General features: G+C 43.6%; 31 non-coding genes across 31 annotated transcripts; 8 read left to right on the top strand and 23 right to left on the bottom strand.

The window, feature by feature from the left end:
• Positions 1-4239: 4239 nt before the first annotated feature.
• Positions 4240-4310, bottom strand: trnag-gcc (transfer RNA glycine (anticodon GCC)). The gene has a single exon. It is a non-coding gene; the product is annotated as a tRNA-Gly (tRNA).
• A 241-nt stretch (positions 4311-4551) lies between these two features.
• On the top strand, positions 4552-4624 carry trnav-cac (transfer RNA valine (anticodon CAC)). Its single transcript has one exon. It is a non-coding gene; the product is annotated as a tRNA-Val (tRNA).
• Positions 4625-5775: 1151 nt separating this feature from the next.
• trnan-guu (transfer RNA asparagine (anticodon GUU)) lies at positions 5776-5849 on the bottom strand. The gene has a single exon. It is a non-coding gene; the product is annotated as a tRNA-Asn (tRNA).
• Positions 5850-6071: 222 nt separating this feature from the next.
• Positions 6072-6142, bottom strand: trnag-gcc (transfer RNA glycine (anticodon GCC)). The gene has a single exon. It is a non-coding gene; the product is annotated as a tRNA-Gly (tRNA).
• A 241-nt stretch (positions 6143-6383) lies between these two features.
• trnav-aac (transfer RNA valine (anticodon AAC)) lies at positions 6384-6456 on the top strand. The gene has a single exon. It is a non-coding gene; the product is annotated as a tRNA-Val (tRNA).
• A 1339-nt stretch (positions 6457-7795) lies between these two features.
• On the bottom strand, positions 7796-7869 carry trnan-guu (transfer RNA asparagine (anticodon GUU)). The gene has a single exon. It is a non-coding gene; the product is annotated as a tRNA-Asn (tRNA).
• A 222-nt stretch (positions 7870-8091) lies between these two features.
• On the bottom strand, positions 8092-8162 carry trnag-gcc (transfer RNA glycine (anticodon GCC)). Its single transcript has one exon. It is a non-coding gene; the product is annotated as a tRNA-Gly (tRNA).
• Positions 8163-8403: 241 nt separating this feature from the next.
• On the top strand, positions 8404-8476 carry trnav-aac (transfer RNA valine (anticodon AAC)). Its single transcript has one exon. It is a non-coding gene; the product is annotated as a tRNA-Val (tRNA).
• A 378-nt stretch (positions 8477-8854) lies between these two features.
• Positions 8855-8926, bottom strand: trnam-cau (transfer RNA methionine (anticodon CAU)). The gene has a single exon. It is a non-coding gene; the product is annotated as a tRNA-Met (tRNA).
• Positions 8927-10078: 1152 nt separating this feature from the next.
• Positions 10079-10152, bottom strand: trnan-guu (transfer RNA asparagine (anticodon GUU)). Its single transcript has one exon. It is a non-coding gene; the product is annotated as a tRNA-Asn (tRNA).
• Positions 10153-10374: 222 nt separating this feature from the next.
• Positions 10375-10445, bottom strand: trnag-gcc (transfer RNA glycine (anticodon GCC)). The gene has a single exon. It is a non-coding gene; the product is annotated as a tRNA-Gly (tRNA).
• Positions 10446-10686: 241 nt separating this feature from the next.
• Positions 10687-10759, top strand: trnav-cac (transfer RNA valine (anticodon CAC)). The gene has a single exon. It is a non-coding gene; the product is annotated as a tRNA-Val (tRNA).
• A 568-nt stretch (positions 10760-11327) lies between these two features.
• Positions 11328-11399, bottom strand: trnam-cau (transfer RNA methionine (anticodon CAU)). The gene has a single exon. It is a non-coding gene; the product is annotated as a tRNA-Met (tRNA).
• A 970-nt stretch (positions 11400-12369) lies between these two features.
• trnan-guu (transfer RNA asparagine (anticodon GUU)) lies at positions 12370-12443 on the bottom strand. The gene has a single exon. It is a non-coding gene; the product is annotated as a tRNA-Asn (tRNA).
• Positions 12444-12665: 222 nt separating this feature from the next.
• On the bottom strand, positions 12666-12736 carry trnag-gcc (transfer RNA glycine (anticodon GCC)). The gene has a single exon. It is a non-coding gene; the product is annotated as a tRNA-Gly (tRNA).
• Positions 12737-12977: 241 nt separating this feature from the next.
• trnav-aac (transfer RNA valine (anticodon AAC)) lies at positions 12978-13050 on the top strand. The gene has a single exon. It is a non-coding gene; the product is annotated as a tRNA-Val (tRNA).
• Positions 13051-13618: 568 nt separating this feature from the next.
• trnam-cau (transfer RNA methionine (anticodon CAU)) lies at positions 13619-13690 on the bottom strand. Its single transcript has one exon. It is a non-coding gene; the product is annotated as a tRNA-Met (tRNA).
• A 768-nt stretch (positions 13691-14458) lies between these two features.
• On the bottom strand, positions 14459-14532 carry trnan-guu (transfer RNA asparagine (anticodon GUU)). The gene has a single exon. It is a non-coding gene; the product is annotated as a tRNA-Asn (tRNA).
• Positions 14533-14754: 222 nt separating this feature from the next.
• On the bottom strand, positions 14755-14825 carry trnag-gcc (transfer RNA glycine (anticodon GCC)). Its single transcript has one exon. It is a non-coding gene; the product is annotated as a tRNA-Gly (tRNA).
• Positions 14826-15066: 241 nt separating this feature from the next.
• trnav-aac (transfer RNA valine (anticodon AAC)) lies at positions 15067-15139 on the top strand. The gene has a single exon. It is a non-coding gene; the product is annotated as a tRNA-Val (tRNA).
• Positions 15140-15707: 568 nt separating this feature from the next.
• Positions 15708-15779, bottom strand: trnam-cau (transfer RNA methionine (anticodon CAU)). Its single transcript has one exon. It is a non-coding gene; the product is annotated as a tRNA-Met (tRNA).
• A 518-nt stretch (positions 15780-16297) lies between these two features.
• On the bottom strand, positions 16298-16369 carry trnam-cau (transfer RNA methionine (anticodon CAU)). Its single transcript has one exon. It is a non-coding gene; the product is annotated as a tRNA-Met (tRNA).
• A 970-nt stretch (positions 16370-17339) lies between these two features.
• trnan-guu (transfer RNA asparagine (anticodon GUU)) lies at positions 17340-17413 on the bottom strand. Its single transcript has one exon. It is a non-coding gene; the product is annotated as a tRNA-Asn (tRNA).
• A 222-nt stretch (positions 17414-17635) lies between these two features.
• On the bottom strand, positions 17636-17706 carry trnag-gcc (transfer RNA glycine (anticodon GCC)). Its single transcript has one exon. It is a non-coding gene; the product is annotated as a tRNA-Gly (tRNA).
• Positions 17707-17947: 241 nt separating this feature from the next.
• Positions 17948-18020, top strand: trnav-aac (transfer RNA valine (anticodon AAC)). Its single transcript has one exon. It is a non-coding gene; the product is annotated as a tRNA-Val (tRNA).
• Positions 18021-18588: 568 nt separating this feature from the next.
• trnam-cau (transfer RNA methionine (anticodon CAU)) lies at positions 18589-18660 on the bottom strand. The gene has a single exon. It is a non-coding gene; the product is annotated as a tRNA-Met (tRNA).
• A 317-nt stretch (positions 18661-18977) lies between these two features.
• Positions 18978-19049, bottom strand: trnam-cau (transfer RNA methionine (anticodon CAU)). Its single transcript has one exon. It is a non-coding gene; the product is annotated as a tRNA-Met (tRNA).
• A 969-nt stretch (positions 19050-20018) lies between these two features.
• Positions 20019-20092, bottom strand: trnan-guu (transfer RNA asparagine (anticodon GUU)). Its single transcript has one exon. It is a non-coding gene; the product is annotated as a tRNA-Asn (tRNA).
• A 222-nt stretch (positions 20093-20314) lies between these two features.
• On the bottom strand, positions 20315-20385 carry trnag-gcc (transfer RNA glycine (anticodon GCC)). The gene has a single exon. It is a non-coding gene; the product is annotated as a tRNA-Gly (tRNA).
• A 241-nt stretch (positions 20386-20626) lies between these two features.
• trnav-aac (transfer RNA valine (anticodon AAC)) lies at positions 20627-20699 on the top strand. The gene has a single exon. It is a non-coding gene; the product is annotated as a tRNA-Val (tRNA).
• A 568-nt stretch (positions 20700-21267) lies between these two features.
• On the bottom strand, positions 21268-21339 carry trnam-cau (transfer RNA methionine (anticodon CAU)). The gene has a single exon. It is a non-coding gene; the product is annotated as a tRNA-Met (tRNA).
• Between the last annotated feature and the right edge of the window lie 1511 nt (positions 21340-22850).

Genomic DNA, 22850 nt, shown 5'->3' with positions numbered 1-22850 from the left:
GTATACCGTTATTAGTACAGTACCGCGATACTAATGAATCGTATTTGGTACTATACCGCCTCTGAAAAGTACCGGTGCGCCCCCGTCGTTGTCACGTCGTGTCATTGCTAGTTTACGAGCAGACGAGCATGTTCGGCAGTGCACAATCACAGAGTACTTACAAGCAGACACAGTGTGTAGACAGAAAAGGGAAAACGGACGCATTTTGACTTAAAAACAAACAATAAAATTGAAGTTATAACACTGAAACGCCTACCAGAAGAGGTGCTTTAAGGCTTAATGGCTAGCTAGCTAGCGGCTAAAGTCCAGCCGCAGTCTGCAGTGTTTTAGCCTCCATGGCGACAAATAAAGTAAGTTTCTTACAAGTATCATCCCTGCAGGACGAGGAATAGCTAAACATGCTTCACTACACACCGTAGCTCACCGGCGTCACTATGTAAACAAACGCCATGGGTGGATCTACACCTGACATCCACTGTAATGATACCAAGTACATTAGCGTATCTAGTCGATACTACTATGATTATGATATTTTTTGGCATCACAAGATCTTCTTTCGTTTTTTAAAAATGTATAGTATGTTTATAAACTCAGGAAATATATCTCTGGACACATGAGGACTTTGAATATGACCAATGTATCTGATTGATACCCAAATGTGTGGTATCATCCAAAACTAATGTAAAGTATCAAACAACAGAAGAATAAGTGATTATTACATTTTAACAGAAGTGTAGATAGAACATGTTAAAAGAGAAAGTAAGCAGATATTAACAGTAAATGAACAAGTAAATTAATAGTTCATTTTCTACCACTTGTCCTTAATAATTTTGACAAAATAATAGAATGGAAAATGACACAATATGTTACTGCATATGTCAGCAGCTAAATTAGGAGCCTTTGTTTGTTTACTTGCTTACTTACTAATAAAAGACAAAAAACATATGTTTCTTGTTGCAAGTTTGTCCTTAAATAAAATAGTGAACATACAAGACGTATGTTCACTATTTTATTTAAGGACAAACTTGCAACAAGAAACATATGTTTTTTGTTAAAATAAAGCCAATAATGCAATTTTTTGTGGTCCCTTTATTTAGAAAAAGTATCGAAATAATTTTGGTACCGGTACCGGTACCAACATATTGGTATTGGTAACACTTGTTCAAACGGTTCTTTGGGGGAAATAAAAGGGGCCGTCTTATATTCAGATCAATACATCCATCCATTTTCTTCCGCTTATCCGAGGTCGGGTTGCAGGAGCAGCAGCCTAAGCACAGAAGCCCAGACTTCCCTCTCCCCAGCCACTTCATCCAGCTCCTCCCTTGGGATCCCGAGGCGTTCCCAGGCCAGCCGGGAGACATAGTCTTCCCAACGTGTCCTGGGTCTTCCCCGTGGCCTCCTGCCGGTCGGACGTGCCCTAAACACCTCCCTAGGGAGGCGTTCGGGTGGAATCCTGAGCAGATGCCCGAACCACCTCATCTGGCTCCTCTCAATGTGGAGTAGCAGCGGCTTTACTCTGAGCTCCTCCCGGATAACAGAGCTTCTCACCCTATCTCTATCACCCGACGGATGAAACTTATTTCGGCCGCTTGTACCCGTGATCTTGTCCTTTCGGTCATAACCCAAAGCTCATGACCATAGGTGAGGATGGGAACGTAGATTGACCGGTAAATTGAGAGCTTTGCCTTCTAGCTCAGCTCCTTCTTCACCACAACGGATCGATCTCCTGAAGGAATCAATAAAGTACTATCTATCTATCTATCTATACAGCGTCCGCATTACTGAAGACGCCGCACCGATGCACTCTTCCCTCACTCGTGAACAAGACTCTTAGGTACTTGAACTCCTCCACTTGGGGCAAGATCTCCTTCCCAACCTGGAGATGGCACTCCACCCTTTCCCGGGAAAGAACCATGGACTCGGACTTGGAGGTGCTGAGTCACATACCAGTCGCTTCACACTCGGCTGCGAACCGATCCAATGAGAGCTGAAGATCCTGGCCAGTTGAAGCCATCAGGACCATATCATCTGCAAAAAGCAGAGGCCTAATCCTGCAGCCACCAAACCGGATCCCCTCAACGCCCTGACTGCGGCAAGAAATTCTGTCCATAAAAGTTATGAGCAGAATCAGTGACAAAGGGCAGCCTTGGCGGAGTCCAACGCTCACTGGAGACGTGTCCTACTTATTGCAGGCAATGCGGACCAAGCTCTGACACTGATGATACAGGGAGCGGACCGCCACAATCAGACAGTCCGATACCCCATACTCTCTGAGCACTCCCCACAGGACTTCCCGGGGGACACGGCTGGATGCCTTCTCCAAGTCCACAAAGCACATGTAGACTGGTTGGGCAAACTCCCATGCACCCACTTGCAGCAGTTTCCATGGTGTAGTGTTTATCACATTTGCCTCACACGTAAAAGGTCCCCTGTTCGAAACAAGGTGGAAACAAGGATTTTTACTTTCCTTCTTACGTCTATAAATAAGCAAGGAAAGAAATAATAACAAGGTCCTGTGTTTCATCATGAAGTAGTTTGCAACATACCTGAGCACCTCATGTACAGCCGAGCTCACACAACACCAAATTTAGAGGGTTCTCATATAGGCAGACCTTTGGCTTCAATATCATGAATGCTGGGTTCCATGAAAATGTCACGCACAAACCTGTGAAATTTCTCATTCATTCAAGTCACTGTATTCTCAGGGCGTTGCATCGATTGCAACTGTACTGTGTAGATTGACTTATAAGACGTTTAACCTCTCAGCTAAGCAGGAATCATAAGTGTAATTCCCAAAGATCAGTCAAAGATTCACCTGAAACCTAAATCATAGTAGAGGATGGTTTCGATCCATCGACCTCTGGGTTATGGGCCCAGCACGCTTCCGCTGCCTGTAACTAGAAGATGCTTACTCTGGTGAATATCCACAGAGTTAGAGAAGACAGCTATAGCCTGAATGGGTGTCAGCCTTCCATTTGAATTAAGAATCAGTCAAAGATTCGCTTGAAACCTAAGTCATAGCAGAGGATGGTTTCGATTCCATCGACCTCTGGGTTATGGGCCCAGCACGCTTCCGCTGCGCCACTCTGCTGTCTGTAACTCAAAGATGCTTACTCTGGTGAATATCCAAAGAGTTAGAGAAGACAGCTGTAGTCCCAATGGGTGTCAGCCTTCCATTTGAATTAAGAATCAGTCGAAGATTCGCTTGAAACCTAAATCATAGCAGAGGATGGTTTCCATCCATCGACCTCTGGGTTATGGGCCCAGCACGCTTCGCTGCGCCACTCTGCTGTCTGTAACTCAAAGATGCTTACTCTGGTGAATATCCAAAGAGTTAGAGAAGACAGCTGTAGTCCCAATGGGTGTCAGCCTTCCATTTGAATTAAGAATCAGTCAAAGATTCACCTGAAACCTAAATCATAGTAGAGGATGGTTTCGATCCATCGACCTCTGGGTTATGGGCCCAGCACGCTTCCGCTGCCTGTAACTAGAAGATGCTTACTCTGGTGAATATCCAAAGAGTTAGAGAAGACAGCTGTAGTCCCAATGGGTGTCAGCCTTCCATTTGAATTAAGAATCAGTCAAAGATTCACCTGAAACCTAAATCATAGTAGAGGATGGTTTCGATCCATCGACCTCTGGGTTATGGGCCCAGCACGCTTCCGCTGCCTGTAACTAGAAGATGCTTACTCTGGTGAATATCCAAAGAGTTAGAGAAGACAGCTGTAGTCTGAATGGGTGTCAGCCTTCCATTTGAATTAAGAATCAGTCAAAGATTCACCTGAAACTTAAATCATAGTAGAGGATGGTTTCGATCCATCGACCTCTGGGTTATGGGCCCAGCACGCTTCCGCTGCCTGTAACTGGAAGACGCTTACTCTGGTGAATATCCAAAGAGTTAGAGAAGACAGCTGTAGTTCCAATGGGTGTCAGCCTTCCATTTGAATTAAGAATCAGTCGAAGATTCGCTTGAAACCTAAATCATAGCAGAGGATGGTTTCCATCCATCGACCTCTGGGTTATGGGCCCAGCACGCTTCCGCTGCCTGTAACTAGAAGATGCTTACTCTGGTGAATATCCACAGAGTTAGAGAAGACAGTTGTTGTCTGAATGGGTGTCAGCCTTCCATTTGAATTAAGAATCAGTCAAAGATTCGCTTGAAACCTAAGTCATAGCAGAGGATGGTTTCCATCCATCGACCTTATGAATATTAGTTAAAATGTAACAAGATCAACAGATTGCATTGGCCGGGAATCGGACCCGGGTCTCCCGCGTGGCAGGCGAGAATTCTACCACTGAACCACCAATGCCTGTGGAGTAATAGAGATTTATGAACTCGGTTAAGAGGAAGAACGTTTGAAATGCGGGCTGCGACAAACAAAACATGCTACAAAGTGGAACACATTCTACTTGCACAAGGGATATAACAACATCCACAAAAGGCAAGAAATGCAATGCAGCTAGTAACAGCAATAAGACTAGCGAGCACCATGTTTTCCATCGGCCGAAAATGTACTTGTAAGTCTTGATAAAGGTCTGTGACTTGCAGCAGTTTCCATGGTGTAGTGGTTATCACATTCGCCTCACACGCGAAAGGTCCCCTGTTCGAAACAGGGTGGAAACAAGGCTTCTTTTACTTTCCTTCTTACGTCTATAAATAAGCAAGGAAAAAAATAATAGCAAGGTCCTGTGTTTCATCATGAAGTAGTTTGCAACATACCTGAGCACCTCATGTACAGCCGAGCTCACACAACACCAAATTTAGAGGGTTCTCATATAGGCAGACCTTTGGCTTCAATATCATGAATGCTGGGTTCCATGAAAATGTCACGCACAAACCTATGAAATTTCTCATTCATTCAAGTCACTGTATTTTCAGGGCTTTGCATCGATTGCAAATGTACTGTGTAGATTGACTTATAAGACGTTTAACCTCTCAGCTAAGCAGGAATCATAAGTGTAATTCCAAAAGATCAGTCAAAGATTCACCTGAAACCTAAATCATAGTAGAGGATGGTTTCGATCCATCGACCTCTGGGTTATGGGCCCAGCACGCTTCCGCTGCCTGTAACTAGAAGATGCTTACTCTGGTGAATATCCAAAGAGTTAGAGAAGACAGCTGTAGTCTGAATGGGTGTCAGCCTTCCATTTGAATTAAGAATCTGTCAAAGATTCGCTTGAAACCTGCTTCCCCTGCGCCACTCTGCTCTCTGTAACTCCAAGATGCTTACTCTGGTGAATATCCAGACAAACTACTTGTAACAAAGTGATTTGGAACCCATCTGAAGTAGTCTTTCTTTCTGAGTCCTGGTTGTGTCCACATTTTAAATGGCATTTTTTTAAAAGAAAACATTGTAGTAATCATCAAACTCTGTGGATCCATTGGGATTTTATTCAAAACGAATAGAATTTAGGCTTACATTCACGTGGTTTGAAAACAAACTGAGAAAGTGTTATGGAACTAACATCAAGACACTGACGGGATTTGAGCCCAACTTCTTCTGCTTAACAGTCAGGCACTTTGACTGACACCAACAGCGCCTGGAAAAAAATGGGATTTCAACTCGATGCCTATAACCCTTCATTCAATTAATGATAGCCAATTTGAGGCGATAGCATTGATTATCAGTAATTTACATTAGTTTAAACAAGCGTGGCTTGAAAGTTATGTTGCAAACGTAGCACACGTTTTAACTAGAAACTTTTTTGCAAACTTAGAGAAGGACATGGGCTGTACAAGAAAACCCTCGAACCCCCGTGCTCGTGTCAAAATCCCGTCCCTGGGTGGGCTTCAACCACCATCCTCTCAGTTAACAGCCGAACGCGCTGACCGATTGCGCCACAGAGACTGGCTAGTTTAAATGATAAATTACTCCCCAAAAAATTATAAAATCTCATGTTACGATAGCCCGATGTCATTGTCTTTGGATGGGCGTAACTAGAAGTACACTGCTTCAGCATTCGGGGAGTCCAATATGCCTTTTGGGTGGAATGACTGTGTCTTGCGGTTGTCACAAACATTGCTTTTGTCCCTTATGAATATTGGTTAAAATGTAACAAAATCAACAGATTGCATTGGCCGGGAATCGGACCCGGGTCTCCCGCGTGGCAGGCGAGAATTCTACCACTGAACCACCAATACCTGTGGAGTAATAGAGATTTATGAACTCGGTTAAGAGGAAGAACGTTTGAAATGCGGGCTGCGACAAACAAAACATGCTACAAAGTGGAACACATTCTACTTGCACAAGGGATATAACAACGTCCACAAAAGGCAAGAAATGCAATGCAGCTAGTAACAGCAATAAGACTAGCGAGCACCATGTTTTCCGTCGGCCGAAAATGTACTTGTAAGTCTTGATAAAGGTCTGTGACTTGCAGCAGTTTCCATGGTGTAGTGGTTATCACGTTCGCCTAACACGCGAAAGGTCCCCTGTTCGAAACAGGGTGGAAACAAGGCTTTTTTTACTTTCCTTCTTACGTCTATAAATAAGCAAGGAAAGAAATAATAGCAAGGTCCTGTGTTTCATCATGAAGTAGATTGCAACATACCTGAGCACCTTGTGTACAGCCGAGCTCACACAACACCAAATTTAGAGGGTTCTCATATAGGCAGACCTTTGGCTTCAATATCATGAATGCTGGGTTCCATGAAAATGTCACGCACAAACCTATGAAATTTCTCATTCATTCAAGTCACTGTATTTTCAGGGCGTTGCATCGATTGCAACTGTACTGTGTAGATTGACTTATAAGACGTTTAACCTCTCAGCTAAGCAGGAATCATAAGTGTAATTCCCAAAGATCAGTCAAAGATTCACCTGAAACCTAAATCATAGTAGAGGATGGTTTCGATCCAGCGACCTCTGGGTTATGGGCCCAGCACGCTTCCGCTGCCTGTAACTAGAAGATGCTTACTCTGGTGAATATCCACAGAGTTAGAGAAGACAGCTATAGCCTGAATGGGTGTCAGCCTTCCATTTGAATTAAGAATCAGTCAAAGATTCGCTTGAAACCTAAGTCATAGCAGAGGATGGTTTCGATCCATCGACCTCTGGGTTATGGGCCCAGCACGCTTCTGCTGCCTGTAACTAGAAGACGCTTACTCTGGTGAATATCCAAAGAGTTAGAGAAGACAGCTGTAGTCTGAATGGGTGTCAGCATTCCATTTGAATTAAGAATCTGTCAAAGACTCGCTTGAAACCTGCTTCCCCTGCGCCACTCTGCTGTCTGTAACTCCAAGATGCTTACTCTGGTGAATATCCAGACAAACTACTTGTAACAAAGTGATTTGGAACCCATCTGAAGTAGTCTTTCTTTCTGAGTCCTGGTTGTGTCCACATTTTAAATGGCATTTTTTTTAAAGAAAACATTGTAGTAATCATCAAACTCTGTGGATCCATTGGGATTTTATTCAAAACGAATAGAATTTAGGCTTACATTCACGTGGTTTGAAAACCAACTGAGAAAGTGTTATGGAACTAACATCAAGACACTGACGGGATTTGAGCCCAACCTTTTCTGCTTAACAGTCAGGCACTTTGACTGACACCAACAGCGCCTGGAAAAAAATTGGATTTCAACTCGATGCCTATAACCCTTCATTCAATTAATGATAGCCAATTTGAGGCGATAGCATTGATTATCAGTAATTTACATTAGTTTAAACAAGCGTGGCTTGAAAGTTATGTTGCAAACGTAGCACACGTTTTAACTAGAAAATTTTTTGCAAACTTAGAGAAGGACATGGGCTGTACAAGAAAACCCTCGAACCCCCGTGCTCGTGTCAAAATCCCGCCCCTGGGTGGGCTTGAACCACCATCCTCTCAGTTAACAGCCGAACGCGCTGACCGATTGCGCCACAGAGACTGGCTAGTTTAAGTGATAAATTACTCCCCAAAAAATTATAAAATCTCATGTTACGATAGCCCGATGTCATTGTCTTTGGATGGGCGTAACTAGAAGTACACTGCTTCAGCATTCGGGGAGTCCAATATGCCTTTTGGGTGGAATGACTGTGTCTTGCGGTTGTCACAAACATTGCTTTTGTCCCTTATGAATATTGGTTAAAATGTAACAAAATCAACAGATTGCATTGGCCGGGAATCGGACCCGGGTCTCCCGCGTGGCAGGCGAGAATTCTACCACTGAACCACCAATGCCTGTGGAATAATAGAGATTTATGAACTCGGTTAAGAGGAAGAACGTTTGAAATGCGGGCTGCGACAAACAAAACATGCTACAAAGTGGAACACATTCTACTTGCACAAGGGATATAACAACATCCAAAAAACGCAAGAAATGCAATGCAGCTAGTAACAGCAATAAGACTAGCGAGCACCATGTTTTCCGTCGGCCGAAAATGTACTTGTAAGTCTTGATAAAGGTCTGTGACTTGCAGCAGTTTCCATGGTGTAGTGGTTATCACATTCGCCTAACACGCGAAAGGTCCCCTGTTCGAAACAGGGTGGAAACAAGGCTTTTTTTACTTTCCTTCTTACGTCTATAAATAAGCAAGGAAAGAAATAATAGCAAGGTCCTGTGTTTCATCATGAAGTAGATTGCAACATACCTGAGCACCTCAATAGACTTATAAGACGTTTAACCTCTCAGCTAAGCAGGAATCATAAGTGTAATTCCCAAAGATTCACCTGAAACCTAAATCATAGTAGAGGATGGTTTCGATCCATCGACCTCTGGGTTATGGGCCCAGCACGCTTCCGCTGCCTGTAACTAGAAGATGCTTACTCTGGTGAATATCCAAAGAGTTAGAGAAGACAGCTGTAGTCTGAATGGGTGTCAGCCTTCCATTTGAATTAAGAATCAGTCAAAGATTCGCTTGAAACCTAAGTCATAGCAGAGGATGGTTTCGATCCATCGACCTCTGGGTTATGGGCCCAGCACGCTTCCGCTGCGCCACTCTGCCGTCTGTAACTCAAAGATGCTTACTCTGGTGAATATCCAAAGAGTTAGAGAAGACAGCTGTAGTCCCAATGGGTGTCAGCCTTCCATTTGAATTAAGAATCAGTCGAAGATTCGCTTGAAACCTAAATCATAGCAGAGGATGGTTTCCATCCATCGACCTCTGGGTTATGGGCCCAGCACGCTTCCGCTGCGCCACTCTGCTGTCTGTAACTCAAAGATGCTTACTCTGGTGAATATCCAAAGAGTTAGAGAAGACAGCTGTAGTCCCAATGGGTGTCAGCCTTCCATTTGAATTAAGAATCAGTCAAAGATTCACCTGAAACCTAAATCATAGTAGAGGATGGTTTCGATCCATCCTGGGTTATGGGCCCAGCACGCTTCCGCTGCCTGTAACTAGAAGATGCTTACTCTGGTGAATATCCAAAGAGTTAGAGAAGACAGCTGTAGTCCCAATGGGTGTCAGCCTTCCATTTGAATTAAGAATCAGTCGAAGATTCGCTTGAAACCTAAATCATAACAGAGGATGGTTTCCATCCAACGACCTCTGGGTTATGGGCCCAGCACGCTTCCCCTGCGCCATTCTGCTGTCTGTAACTCCAAGATGCTTACTCTGGTGAATATCCAGACAAACTACTTGTAACAAAGTGATTTGGAACCCATTTGAAGTAGTCTTTCTTTCTGAGTCCTGGTTGTGTCCACATTTTAAATGGCATTTTTTTTAAAGAAAACATTGTAGTAATCATCAAACTCTGTGGATCCATTGGGATTTTATTCAAAACGAATAGAATTTAGGCTTACATTCACGTGGTTTGAAAACAAACTGAGAAAGTGTAATGGAACTAACATCAAGACACTGACGGGATTTGAGCCCAACCTCTTCTGCTTAACAGTCATGCACTTTGACTGACACCAACAGCGCCTGGAAAAAAATGGGATTTCAACTCGATGCCTATAACCCTTCATTCAATTAATGATAGCCAATTTGAGGCGATAGCATTGATTATCAGTAATTTACATTAGTTTAAACAAGCTTGGCTTGAAAGTTATGTTGCAAACGTAGCACACATTTTAACTAGAAACTTTTTTGCAAACTTAGAGAAGGACATGGGCTGTACAACAAAACCCTCGAACCCCCGTGCTCGTGTCAAAATCCCGTCCCTGGGTGGGCTTGAACCACCATCCTCTCAGTTAACAGCCGAACGCGCTGACCGATTGCGCCACAGAGACTGACTAGTTTAAATGATAAATTACTCCCCAAAAAATTATAAAATCTCATGTTACGATAGCCCGATGTCATTGTCTTTGGATGGGCGTAACTAGAAGTACACTGCTTCAGCATTCGGGGAGTCCAATATGCCTTTTGGGTGGAATGACTGTGTCTTGCGGTTGTCAAAAACATTGCTTTTGTCCCTTATGAATATTAGTTAAAATGTAACAAGATCAACGGATTGCATTGGCCGGGAATCGGACCCAGGTCTCCCGCGTGGCAGGCGAGAATTCTACCACTGAACCACCAATGCCTGTGGAGTAATAGAGATTTATGAACTCGGTTAAGAGGAAGAACGTTTGAAATGCGGGCTGCGACAAACAAAACGTGCTACAAAGTGGAACACTTTCTACTTGCACAAGGGATATAACAACATCCACAAAAGGCAAGAAATGCAATGCAGCTAGTAACAGCAATAAGACTAGCGAGCACCATGTTTTCCGTCGGCCGGAAATGTACTTGTAAGTCTTGATAAAGGTCTGTGACTTGCAGCAGTTTCCATGGTGTAGTGGTTTTCACATTCGCCTCACACGCGAAAGGTCCCCTGTTCGAAACAGGGTGGAAACAAGGCTTCTTTTACTTTCCTTCTTACGTCTATAAATAAGCAAGGAAAGAAATAATAGCAAGGTCCTGTGTTTCATCATGAAGTAGTTTGCAACATACCTGAGCACCTCATGTACAGCCGAGCTCACACAACACCAAATTTAGAGGGTTCTCATATAGGCAGACCTTTGGCTTCAATATCATGAATGCTGGGTTCCATGAAAATGTCACGCACAAACCTATGAAATTTGTCATTCATTCAAGTCACTGTATTTTCAGGGCGTTGCATCGATTGCAACTGTACTGTGTAGATTGACTTCTAAGACGTTTAACCTCTCAGCTAAGCAGGAATCATAAGTGTAATTCCCAAAGATCAGTCAAAGATTCACCTGAAACCTAAATCATAGTAGAGGATGGTTTCGATCCATCGACCTCTGGGTTATGGGCCCAGCACGCTTCCGCTGCCTGTAACTAGAAGATGCTTACTCTGGTGAATATCCACAGAGTTAGAGAAGACAGCTATAGCCTGAATGGGTGTCAGCCTTCCATTTGAATTAAGGATCAGTCAAAGATTCGCTTGAAACCTAAGTCATAGCAGAGGATGGTTTCGATCCATCGACCTCTGGGTTATGGGCCCAGCACGCTTCCGCTGCGCCACTCTGCTGTCTGTAACTCAAAGATGCTTACTCTGGTGAATATCCAAAGAGTTAGAGAAGACAGCTGTAGTCCCAATGGGTGTCAGCCTTCCATTTGAATTAAGAATCAGTCAAACATTCACCTGAAACCTAAATCATAGCAGAGGATGGTTTCCATCCATCGACCTCTGGGTTATGGGCCCAGCACGCTTCCGCTGCACCACTCTGCTGTCTGTAACTCAAAGATGCTTACTCTGGTGAATATCCAAAGAGTTAGAGAAGACAGCTGTAGTCCCAATGGGTGTCAGCCTTCCATTTGAATTAAGAATCAGTCGAAGATTCGCTTGAAACCTAAATCATAGCAGAGGATGGTTTCCATCCATCGACCTCTGGGTTATGGGCCCAGCACGCTTCCCCTGCGCCACTCTGCTGTCTGTAACTCCAAGATGCTTACTCTGGTGAATATCCAGACAAACTACTTGTAACAAAGTGATTTGGAACCCATCTGAAGTAGTCTTTCTTTCTGAGTCCTGGTTGTGTCCACATTTTAAATGGCATTTTTTTTAAAGAAAACATTGTAGTAATCATCAAACTCTGTGGATCCATTGGGGATTTTATTCAAAACGAATATAATTTAGGCTTACATTCACATGGTTTGAAAACAAACTGAGAAAGTGTTATGGAACTAACATCAAGACACTGACGGGATTTGAGCCCAACCTCTTCTGCTTAACAGTCAGGCACTTTGACTGACACCAACAGCGCCTGGAAAAAAATGGGATTTCAACTCGATGCCTATAACCCTTCATTCAATTAATGATAGCCAATTTGAGGCGATAGCATTGATTATCAGTAATTTACACTAGTTTAAACAAGCGTGGCTTGAAAGTTATGTTGCAAACGTAGCACACGTTTTAACTAGAAACTTTTTTGCAAACTTAGAGAAGGACATGGGCTGTACAAGAAAACACTCGAACCCCCGTGCTCGTGTCAAAATCCCGTCCCTGGGTGGGCTTGAACCACCATCCTCTCAGTTAACAGCCGAACGCGCTGACCGATTGCGCCACAGAGACTGACTAGTTTAAAGGATAAATTACTCCCCAAAAAATTATAAAATCTCATGTTACGATAGCCCGATGTCATTGTCTTTGGATGGGCGTAACTAGAAGTACACTGCTTCAGCATTCGGGGAGTCCAATATGCCTTTTGGGTGGAATGACTGTGTCTTGCGGTTGTCACAAACATTGCTTTTGTCCCTTATGAATATTGGTTAAAATGTAACAAAATCAACAGATTGCATTGGCCGGGAATCGGACCCGGGTCTCCCGCGTGGCAGGCGAGAATCCTACCACTGAACCACCAATGCCTGTGGAATAATAGAGATTTATGAACTCGGTTAAGAGGAAGAACGTTTGAAATGCGGGCTGCGACAAACAAAACATGCTACAAAGTGGAACACATTCTACTTGCACAAGGGATATAACAACATCCACAAAAGGCAAGAAATGCAATGCAGCTAGTAACAGCAATAAGACTAGCGAGCACCATGTTTTCCGTCGGCCGAAAATGTACTTGTAAGTCTTGATAAAGGTCTGTGACTTGCAGCAGTTTCCATGGTGTAGTGGTTATCACATTCGCCTAACACGCGAAAGGTCCCCTGTTCGAAACAGGGTGGAAACAAGGCTTTTTTTACTTTCCTTCTTACGTCTATAAATAAGCAAGGAAAGAAATAATAGCAAGGTCCTGTGTTTCATCATGAAGTAGATTGCAACATACCTGAGCACCTCATGTACAGCCGAGCTCACACAACACCAAATTTAGAGGGTTCTCATATAGGCAGACCTTTGGCTTCAATATCATGAATGCTGGGTTCCATGAAAATGTCACGCACAAACCTATGAAATTTCTCATTCATTCAAGTCACTGTATTTTCAGGGCGTTGCATCGATTGCAACTGTACTGTGTGGATAGACTTATAAGACGTTTAACCTCTCAGCTAAGCAGGAATCATAAGTGTAATTCCCAAAGATCAGTCAAAGATTCACCTGAAACCTAAATCATAGTAGAGGATGGTTTCGATCCATCGACCTCTGGGTTATGGGCCCAGCACGCTTCCGCTGCCTGTAACTAGAAGATGCTTACTCTGGTGAATATCCAAAGAGTTAGAGAAGACAGCTGTAGTCTGAATGGGTGTCAGCCTTCCATTTGAATTAAGAATCAGTCAAAGATTCGCTTGAAACCTAAGTCATAGCAGAGGATGGTTTCGATCCATCGACCTCTGGGTTATGGGCCCAGCACGCTTCCGCTGCGCCACTCTGCTGTCTGTAACTCAAAGATGCTTACTCTGGTGAATATCCAAAGAGTTAGAGAAGACAGCTGTAGTCCCAATGGGTGTCAGCCTTCCGTTTGAATTAAGAATCAGTCGAAGATTCGCTTGAAACCTAAATCATAACAGAGGATGGTTTCCATCCAACGACCTCTGGGTTATGGGCCCAGCACGCTTCCCCTGCGCCATTCTGCTGTCTGTAACTCCAAGATGCTTACTCTGGTGAATATCCAGACAAACTACTTGTAACAAAGTGATTTGGAACCCATTTGAAGTAGTCTTTCTTTCTGAGTCCTGGTTGTGTCCACATTTTAAATGGCATTTTTTTTAAAGAAAACATTGTAGTAATCATCAAACTCTGTGGATCCATTGGGATTTTATTCAAAACGAATAGAATTTAGGCTTACATTCACGTGGTTTGAAAACAAACTGAGAAAGTGTAATGGAACTAACATCAAGACACTGACGGGATTTGAGCCCAACCTCTTCTGCTTAACAGTCAGGCACTTTGACTGACACCCACAGCGCCTGGAAAAAAACGGGATTTCAACTCGATGCCTATAACCCTTCATTCAATTAATGATAGCCAATTTGAGGCGATAGCATTGATTATCAGTAATTTACATTAGTTTAAACAAGCTTGGCTTGAAAGTTATGTTGCAAACGTAGCACACGTTTTAACTAGAAACTTTTTTGCAAACTTAGAGAAGGACATGGGCTGTACAAGAAAACCCTCGAACCCCCGTGCTCGTGTCAAAATCCCGTCCCTGGGTGGGCTTGAACCACCATCCTCTCAGTTAACAGCCGAACGCGCTGACCGATTGCGCCACAGGGACTGACTAGTTTAAATGATAAATTACTCCCCAAAAAATTATAAAATCTCATGTTACGATAGCCCGATGTCATTGTCTTTGGATGGGCGTAACTAGAAGTACACTGCTTCAGCATTCCGGGAGTCCAATATGCCTTTTGGGTGGAATGACTGTGTCTTGCGGTTGTCACAAACATTGCTTTTGTCCCTTATGAATATTAGTTAAAATGTAACAAGATCAACGGATTGCATTGGCCGGGAATCGGACCCGGGTCTCCCGCGTGGCAGGCGAGAATTCTACCACTGAACCACCAATGCCTGTGGAGTAATAGAGATTTATGAACTCGGTTAAGAGGAAGAACGTTTGAAATGCGGGCTGCGACAAACAAAACATGCTACAAAGTGGAACACATTCTACTTGCACAAGGGATATAACAACATCCACAAAAGGCAAGAAATGCAATGCAGCTAGTAACAGCAATAAGACTAGCGAGCACCATGTTTTCCGTCGGCCGGAAATGTACTTGTAAGTCTTGATAAAGGTCTGTGACTTGCAGCAGTTTCCATGGTGTAGTGGTTAACACATTCGCCTAACACGCGAAAGGACCCCTGTTCGAAACAGGGTGGAAACAAGGCTTTTTTTACTTTCCTTCTTACGTCTATAAATAAGCAAGGAAAGAAATAATAGCAAAGTCCTGTGTTTCATCATGAAGTAGATTGCAACATACCTGAGCACCTCATGTACAGCCGAGCTCACACAACACCAAATTTAGAGGGTTCTCATATAGGCAGACCTTTGGCTTCAATATCATGAATGCTGGGTTCCATGAAAATGTCACGCACAAACCTATGAAATTTCTCATTCATTCAAGTCACTGTATTTTCAGGCCGTTGCATCGATTGCAACTGTACTGTGTGGATTGACTTATAAGACGTTTAACCTCTCAGCTAAGCAGGAATCATAAGTGTAATTCCCAAAGATCAGTCAAAGATTCACCTGAAACCTAAATCATAGTAGAGGATGGTTTCGATCCATCGACCTCTGGGTTATGGGCCCAGCACGCTTCCGCTGCCTGTAACTAGAAGATGCTTACTCTGGTGAATATCCAAAGAGTTAGAGAAGACAGCTGTAGTCTGAATGGGTGTCAGCCTTCCATTTGAATTAAGAATCAGTCAAAGATTCGCTTGAAACCTAAGTCATAGCAGAGGATGGTTTCGATCCATCGACCTCTGGGTTATGGGCCCAGCACGCTTCCGCTGCGCCACTCTGCTGTCTGTAACTCAAAGATGCTTACTCTGGTGAATATCCAAAGAGTTAGAGAAGACAGCTGTAGTCCCAATGGGTGTCAGCCTTCCATTTGAATTAAGAATCAGTCGAAGATTCGCTTGAAACCTAAATCATAGCAGAGGATGGTTTCCATCCATCGACCTCTGGGTTATGGGCCCAGCACGCTTCCGCTGCGCCACTCTGCTGTCTGTAACTCAAAGATGCTTACTCTGGTGAATATCCAAAGAGTTAGAGAAGACAGCTGTAGTCCCAATGGGTGTCAGCCTTCCATTTGAATTAAGAATCAGTCAAAGATTCACCTGAAACCTAAATCATAGTAGAGGATGGTTTCGATCCATCGACCTCTGGGTTTTGGGCCCAGCACGCTTCCGCTGCCTGTAACTAGAAGATGCTTACTCTGGTGAATATCCAAAGAGTTAGAGAAGACAGCTGTAGTCTGAATGGGTGTCAGCCTTCCATTTGAATTAAGAATCAGTCAAAGATTCGCTTGAAACCTAAGTCATAGCAGAGGATGGTTTCGATCCATCGACCTCTGGGTTATGGGCCCAGCACGCTTCCGCTGCGCCACTCTGCTGTCTTTAACTCAAAGATGCTTACTCTGGTGAATATCCAAAGAGTTAGAGAAGACAGCTGTAGTCCCAATGGGTGTCAGCCTTCCATTTGAATTAAGAATCTGTCAAAGATTCGCTTGAAACCTAAGTCATAGCAGAGGATGGTTTCCATCCATCGACCTCTGGGTTATGGGCCCAGCACGCTTCCGCTGCGCCACTCTGCTGTCTGTAACTCAAAGATGCTTACTCGGGTGAATATCCAAAGAGTTAGAGAAGACAGCTGTAGTCCCAATGGGTGTCAGCCTTCCATTTGAATTAAGAATCAGTCGAAGATTCGCTTGAAACCTAAATCATAGCAGAGGATGGTTTCCATCCATCGACCTCTGGGTTATGGGCCCAGCACGCTTCCCCTGCGCCACTCTGCTGTCTGTAACTCCAAGATGCTTACTCTGGTGAATATCCAGACAAACTACTTGTAACAAAGTGATTTGGAACCCATTTGAAGTAGTCTTTCTTTCTGAGTCCTGGTTGTGTCCACATTTTAAATGGCATTTTTTTTTAAAGAAAACATTGTAGTAATCATCAAACTCTGTGGATCCATTGGGATTTTATTCAAAACGAATATAATTTAGGCTTACATTCACGTGGTTTGAAAACAAACTGAGAAAGTGTAATGGAACTAACATCAAGACACTGACGGGATTTGAGCCCAACCTCTTCTGCTTAACAGTCAGGCACTTTGACTGACACCAACAGCGCCTGGAAAAAAACGGGATTTCAACTCGATGCCTATAACCCTTCATTCAATTAATGATAGCCAATTTGAGGCGATAGCATTGATTATCAGTAATTTACATTAGTTTAAACAAGCTTGGCTTGAAAGTTATGTTGCAAACGTAGCACACGTTTTAACTAGAAACTTTTTTGCAAACTTAGAGAAGGACATGGGCTGTACAAGAAAACCCTCGAACCCCCGTGCTCGTGTCAAAATCCCGTCCCTGGGTGGGCTTGAACCACCATCCTCTCAGTTAACAGCCGAACGCGCTGACCGATTGCGCCACAGGGACTGACTAGTTTAAATGATAAATTACTCCCCAAAAAATTATAAAATCTCATGTTACGATAGCCCGATGTCATTGTCTTTGGATGGGCGTAACTAGAAGTACACTGCTTCAGCATTCCGGGAGTCCAATATGCCTTTTGGGTGGAATGACTGTGTCTTGCGGTTGTCACAAACATTGCTTTTGTCCCTTATGAATATTAGTTAAAATGTAACAAGATCAACGGATTGCATTGGCCGGGAATCGGACCCGGGTCTCCCGCGTGGCAGGCGAGAATTCTACCACTGAACCACCAATGCCTGTGGAGTAATAGAGATTTATGAACTCGGTTAAGAGGAAGAACGTTTGAAATGCGGGCTGCGACAAACAAAACATGCTACAAAGTGGAACACATTCTACTTGCACAAGGGATATAACAACATCCACAAAAGGCAAGAAATGCAATGCAGCTAGTAACAGCAATAAGACTAGCGAGCACCATGTTTTCCGTCGGCCGGAAATGTACTTGTAAGTCTTGATAAAGGTCTGTGACTTGCAGCAGTTTCCATGGTGTAGTGGTTAACACATTCGCCTAACACGTGAAAGGACCCCTGTTCGAAACAGGGTGGAAACAAGGCTTTTTTTACTTTCCTTCTTACGTCTATAAATAAGCAAGGAAAGAAATAATAGCAAAGTCCTGTGTTTCATCATGAAGTAGATTGCAACATACCTGAGCACCTCATGTACAGCCGAGCTCACACAACACCAAATTTAGAGGGTTCTCATATAGGCAGACCTTTGGCTTCAATATCATGAATGCTGGGTTCCATGAAAATGTCACGCACAAACCTATGAAATTTCTCATTCATTCAAGTCACTGTATTTTCAGGCCGTTGCATCGATTGCAACTGTACTGTGTGGATAGACTTATAAGACGTTTAACCTCTCAGCTAAGCAGGAATCATAAGTGTAATTCCCAAAGATCAGTCAAAGATTCACCTGAAACCTAAATCATAGTAGAGGATGGTTTCGATCCATCGACCTCTGGGTTATGGGCCCAGCACGCTTCCGCTGCCTGTAACTAGAAGATGCTTACTCTGGTGAATATCCAAAGAGTTAGAGAAGACAGCTGTAGTCTGAATGGGTGTCAGCCTTCCATTTGAATTAAGAATCAGTCAAAGATTCGCTTGAAACCTAAGTCATAGCAGAGGATGGTTTCGATCCATCGACCTCTGGGTTATGGGCCCAGCACGCTTCCGCTGCGCCACTCTGCTGTCTGTAACTCAAAGATGCTTACTCTGGTGAATATCCAAAGAGTTAGAGAAGACAGCTGTAGTCCCAATGGGTGTCAGCCTTCCATTTGAATTAAGAATCAGTCAAAGATTCACCTGAAACCTAAATCATAGTAGAGGATGGTTTCGATCCATCGACCTCTGGGTTATGGGCCCAGCACGCTTCCGCTGCCTGTAACTAGAAGATGCTTACTCTGGTGAATATCCAAAGAGTTAGAGAAGACAGCTGTAGTCTGAATGGGTGTCAGCCTTCCATTTGAATTAAGAATCAGTCAAAGATTCGCTTGAAACCTAAGTCATAGCAGAGGATGGTTTCGATCCATCGACCTCTGGGTTATGGGCCCAGCACGCTTCCGCTGCGCCACTCTGCTGTCTTTAACTCAAAGATGCTTACTCTGGTGAATATCCAAAGAGTTAGAGAAGACAGCTGTAGTCCCAATGGGTGTCAGCCTTCCATTTGAATTAAGAATCTGTCAAAGATTCGCTTGAAACCTAAGTCATAGCAGAGGATGGTTTCCATCCATCGACCTCTGGGTTATGGGCCCAGCACGCTTCCGCTGCGCCACTCTGCTGTCTGTAACTCAAAGATGCTTACTCGGGTGAATATCCAAAGAGTTAGAGAAGACAGCTGTAGTCCCAATGGGTGTCAGCCTTCCATTTGAATTAAGAATCAGTCGAAGATTCGCTTGAAACCTAAATCATAGCAGAGGATGGTTTCCATCCATCGACCTCTGGGTTATGGGCCCAGCACGCTTCCCCTGCGCCACTCTGCTGTCTGTAACTCCAAGATGCTTACTCTGGTGAATATCCAGACAAACTACTTGTAACAAAGTGATTTGGAACCCATTTGAAGTAGTCTTTCTTTCTGAGTCCTGGTTGTGTCCACATTTTAAATGGCATTTTTTTTAAAGAAAACATTGTAGTAATCATCAAACTCTTTGGATCCATTGGGATTTTATTCAAAACGAATAGAATTTAGGCTTACATTCACGTGGTTTGAAAACAAACTGAGAAAGTGTAATGGAACTAACATCAAGACACTGACGGGATTTGAGCCCAACCTCTTCTGCTTAACAGTCAGGCACTTTGACTGACACCAACAGCGCCTGGAAAAAAACGGGATTTCAACTCGATGCCTATAACCCTTCATTCAATTAATGATAGCCAATTTGAGGCGATAGCATTGATTATCAGTAATTTACATTAGTTTAAACAAGCTTGGCTTGAAAGTTATGTTGCAAACGTAGCACACGTTTTAACTAGAAACTTTTTTGCAAACTTAGAGAAGGACATGGGCTGTACAAGAAAACCCTCGAACCCCCGTGCTCGTGTCAAAATCCCGTCCCTGGGTGGGCTTGAACCACCATCCTCTCAGTTAACAGCCGAACGCGCTGACCGATTGCGCCACAGGGACTGACTAGTTTAAATGATAAATTACTCCCCAAAAAATTATAAAATCTCATGTTACGATAGCCCGATGTCATTGTCTTTGGATGGGCGTAACTAGAAGTACACTGCTTCAGCATTCCGGGAGTCCAATATGCCTTTTGGGTGGAATGACTGTGTCTTGCGGTTGTCACAAACATTGCTTTTGTCCCTTATGAATATTAGTTAAAATGTAACAAGATCAACGGATTGCATTGGCCGGGAATCGGACCCGGGTCTCCCGCGTGGCAGGCGAGAATTCTACCACTGAACCACCAATGCCTGTGGAGTAATAGAGATTTATGAACTCGGTTAAGAGGAAGAACGTTTGAAATGCGGGCTGCGACAAACAAAACATGCTACAAAGTGGAACACATTCTACTTGCACAAGGGATATAACAACATCCACAAAAGGCAAGAAATGCAATGCAGCTAGTAACAGCAATAAGACTAGCGAGCACCATGTTTTCCGTCGGCCGGAAATATACTTGTAAGTCTTGATAAAGGTCTGTGACTTGCAGCAGTTTCCATGGTGTAGTGGTTATCACATTCGCCTAACACGCGAAAGGTCCCCTGTTCGAAACAGGGTGGAAACAAGGCTTATTTTACTTTCCTTCTTACGTCTATAAATAAGCAAGGAAAGAAATAATAGCAAGGTCCTGTGTTTCATCATGAAGTAGATTGCAACATACCTGAGCACCTCATGTACAGCCGAGCTCACACAACACCAAATTTAGAGGGTTCTCATATAGGCAGACCTTTGGCTTCAATATCAGGAATGCTGGGTTCCATGAAAATGTCACGCACAAACCTATGAAATTTCTCATTCATTCAAGTCACTGTATTTTCAGGGCGTTGCATCGATTGCAACTGTACTGTGTGGATAGACTTATAAGACGTTTAACCTCTCAGCTAAGCAGGAATCATAAGTGTAATTCCCAAAGATCAGTCAAAGATTCACCTGAAACCTAAATCATAGTAGAGGATGGTTTCGATCCATCGACCTCTGGGTTATGGGCCCAGCACGCTTCCGCTGCCTGTAACTAGAAGATGCTTACTCTGGTGAATATCCAAAGAGTTAGAGAAGACAGCTGTAGTCTGAATGGGTGTCAGCCTTCCATTTGAATTAAGAATCAGTCAAAGATTCGCTTGAAACCTAAGTCATAGCAGAGGATGGTTTCGATCCATCGACCTCTGGGTTATGGGCCCAGCACGCTTCCGCTGCGCCACTCTGCTGTCTGTAACTCAAAAATGCTTACTCTGGTGAATATCCAAAGAGTTAGAGAAGACAGCTGTAGTCCCAATGGGTGTCAGCCTTCCATTTGAATTAAGAATCAGTCGAAGATTCGCTTGAAACCTAAATCATAGCAGAGGATGGTTTCCATCCATCGACCTCTGGGTTATGGGCCCAGCACGCTTCCGCTGCGCCACTCTGCTGTCTGTAACTCAAAGATGCTTACTCTGGTGAATATCCAAAGAGTTAGAGAAGACAGCTGTAGTCCCAATGGGTGTCAGCCTTCCATTTGAATTAAGAATCAGTCAAAGATTCACCTGAAACCTAAATCATAGTAGAGGATGGTTTCGATCCATCGACCTCTGGGTTATGGGCCCAGCACGCTTCCGCTGCCTGTAACTAGAAGATGCTTACTCTGGTGAATATCCAAAGAGTTAGAGAAGACAGCTGTAGTCTGAATGGGTGTCAGCCTTCCATTTGAATTAAGAATCAGTCAAAGATTCGCTTGAAACCTAAGTCATAGCAGAGGATGGTTTCGATCCATCGACCTCTGGGTTATGGGACCAGCACGCTTCCGCTGCGCCACTCTGCTGTCTGTAACTCAAAGATGCTTACTCTGGTGAATATCCAAAGAGTTAGAGAAGACAGCTGTAGTCCCAATGGGTGTCAGCCTTCCATTTGAATTAAGAATCTGTCAAAGATTCGCTTGAAACCTAAGTCATAGAAGAGGATGGTTTCCATCCATCGACCTCTGGGTTATGGGCCCAGCACGCTTCCGCTGCGGCACTCTGCTGTCTGTAACTCAAAGATGCTTACTCTGGTGAATATCCAAAGAGTTAGAGAAGACAGCTGTAGTCCCAATGGGTGTCAGCCTTCCATTTGAATTAAGAATCAGTCGAAGATTCGCTTGAAACCTAAATCATAGCAGAGGATGGTTTCCATCCATCGACCTCTGGGTTATGGGCCCAGCACGCTTCCGCTGCCTGTAACTAGAAGATGCTTACTCTGGTGAATATCCAAAGAGTTAGAGAAGACAGCTGTAGTCTGAATGGGTGTCAGCCTTCCATTTGAATTAAGAATCAGTCAATGATTCACTTGAAACCTAAATCATAACAGAGGATGGTTTCCATCTATCGACCTCTGGGTTATGGGCCCAGCACGCTTCCCCTGCGCCACTCTGCTGTCTGTAACTCCAAGATGCTTACTCTGGTGAATATCCAGACAAACTACTTGTAACGAAGTGATTTGGAACCCATCTGAAGTAGTCTTTCTTTCTGAGTCCTGGTTGTGTCCACATTTTAAATGGCATTTTTTTTAAAGAAAACATTGTAGTAATCATCAAACTCTGTGGATCCATTGGGATTTTATTCAAAACGAATAGAATTTAGGCTTACATTCACGTGGTTTGAAAACAAACTGAGAAAGTGTTATGGAACTAACATCAAGACACTGACGGGATTTGAGCCCAACCTCTTCTGCTTAACAGTCAGGCACTTTGACTGACACCAACAGC

The sequence above is a fragment of the Entelurus aequoreus genome, linkage group LG18 (genome assembly GCF_033978785.1).
Source record: "Entelurus aequoreus isolate RoL-2023_Sb linkage group LG18, RoL_Eaeq_v1.1, whole genome shotgun sequence".
Taxonomy (NCBI): Eukaryota; Metazoa; Chordata; class Actinopteri; order Syngnathiformes; family Syngnathidae; genus Entelurus; species Entelurus aequoreus.
The sequence above is the reverse complement of the archived record's forward strand: the minus strand, read 5'-3'. Positions and strand labels throughout refer to the sequence as shown.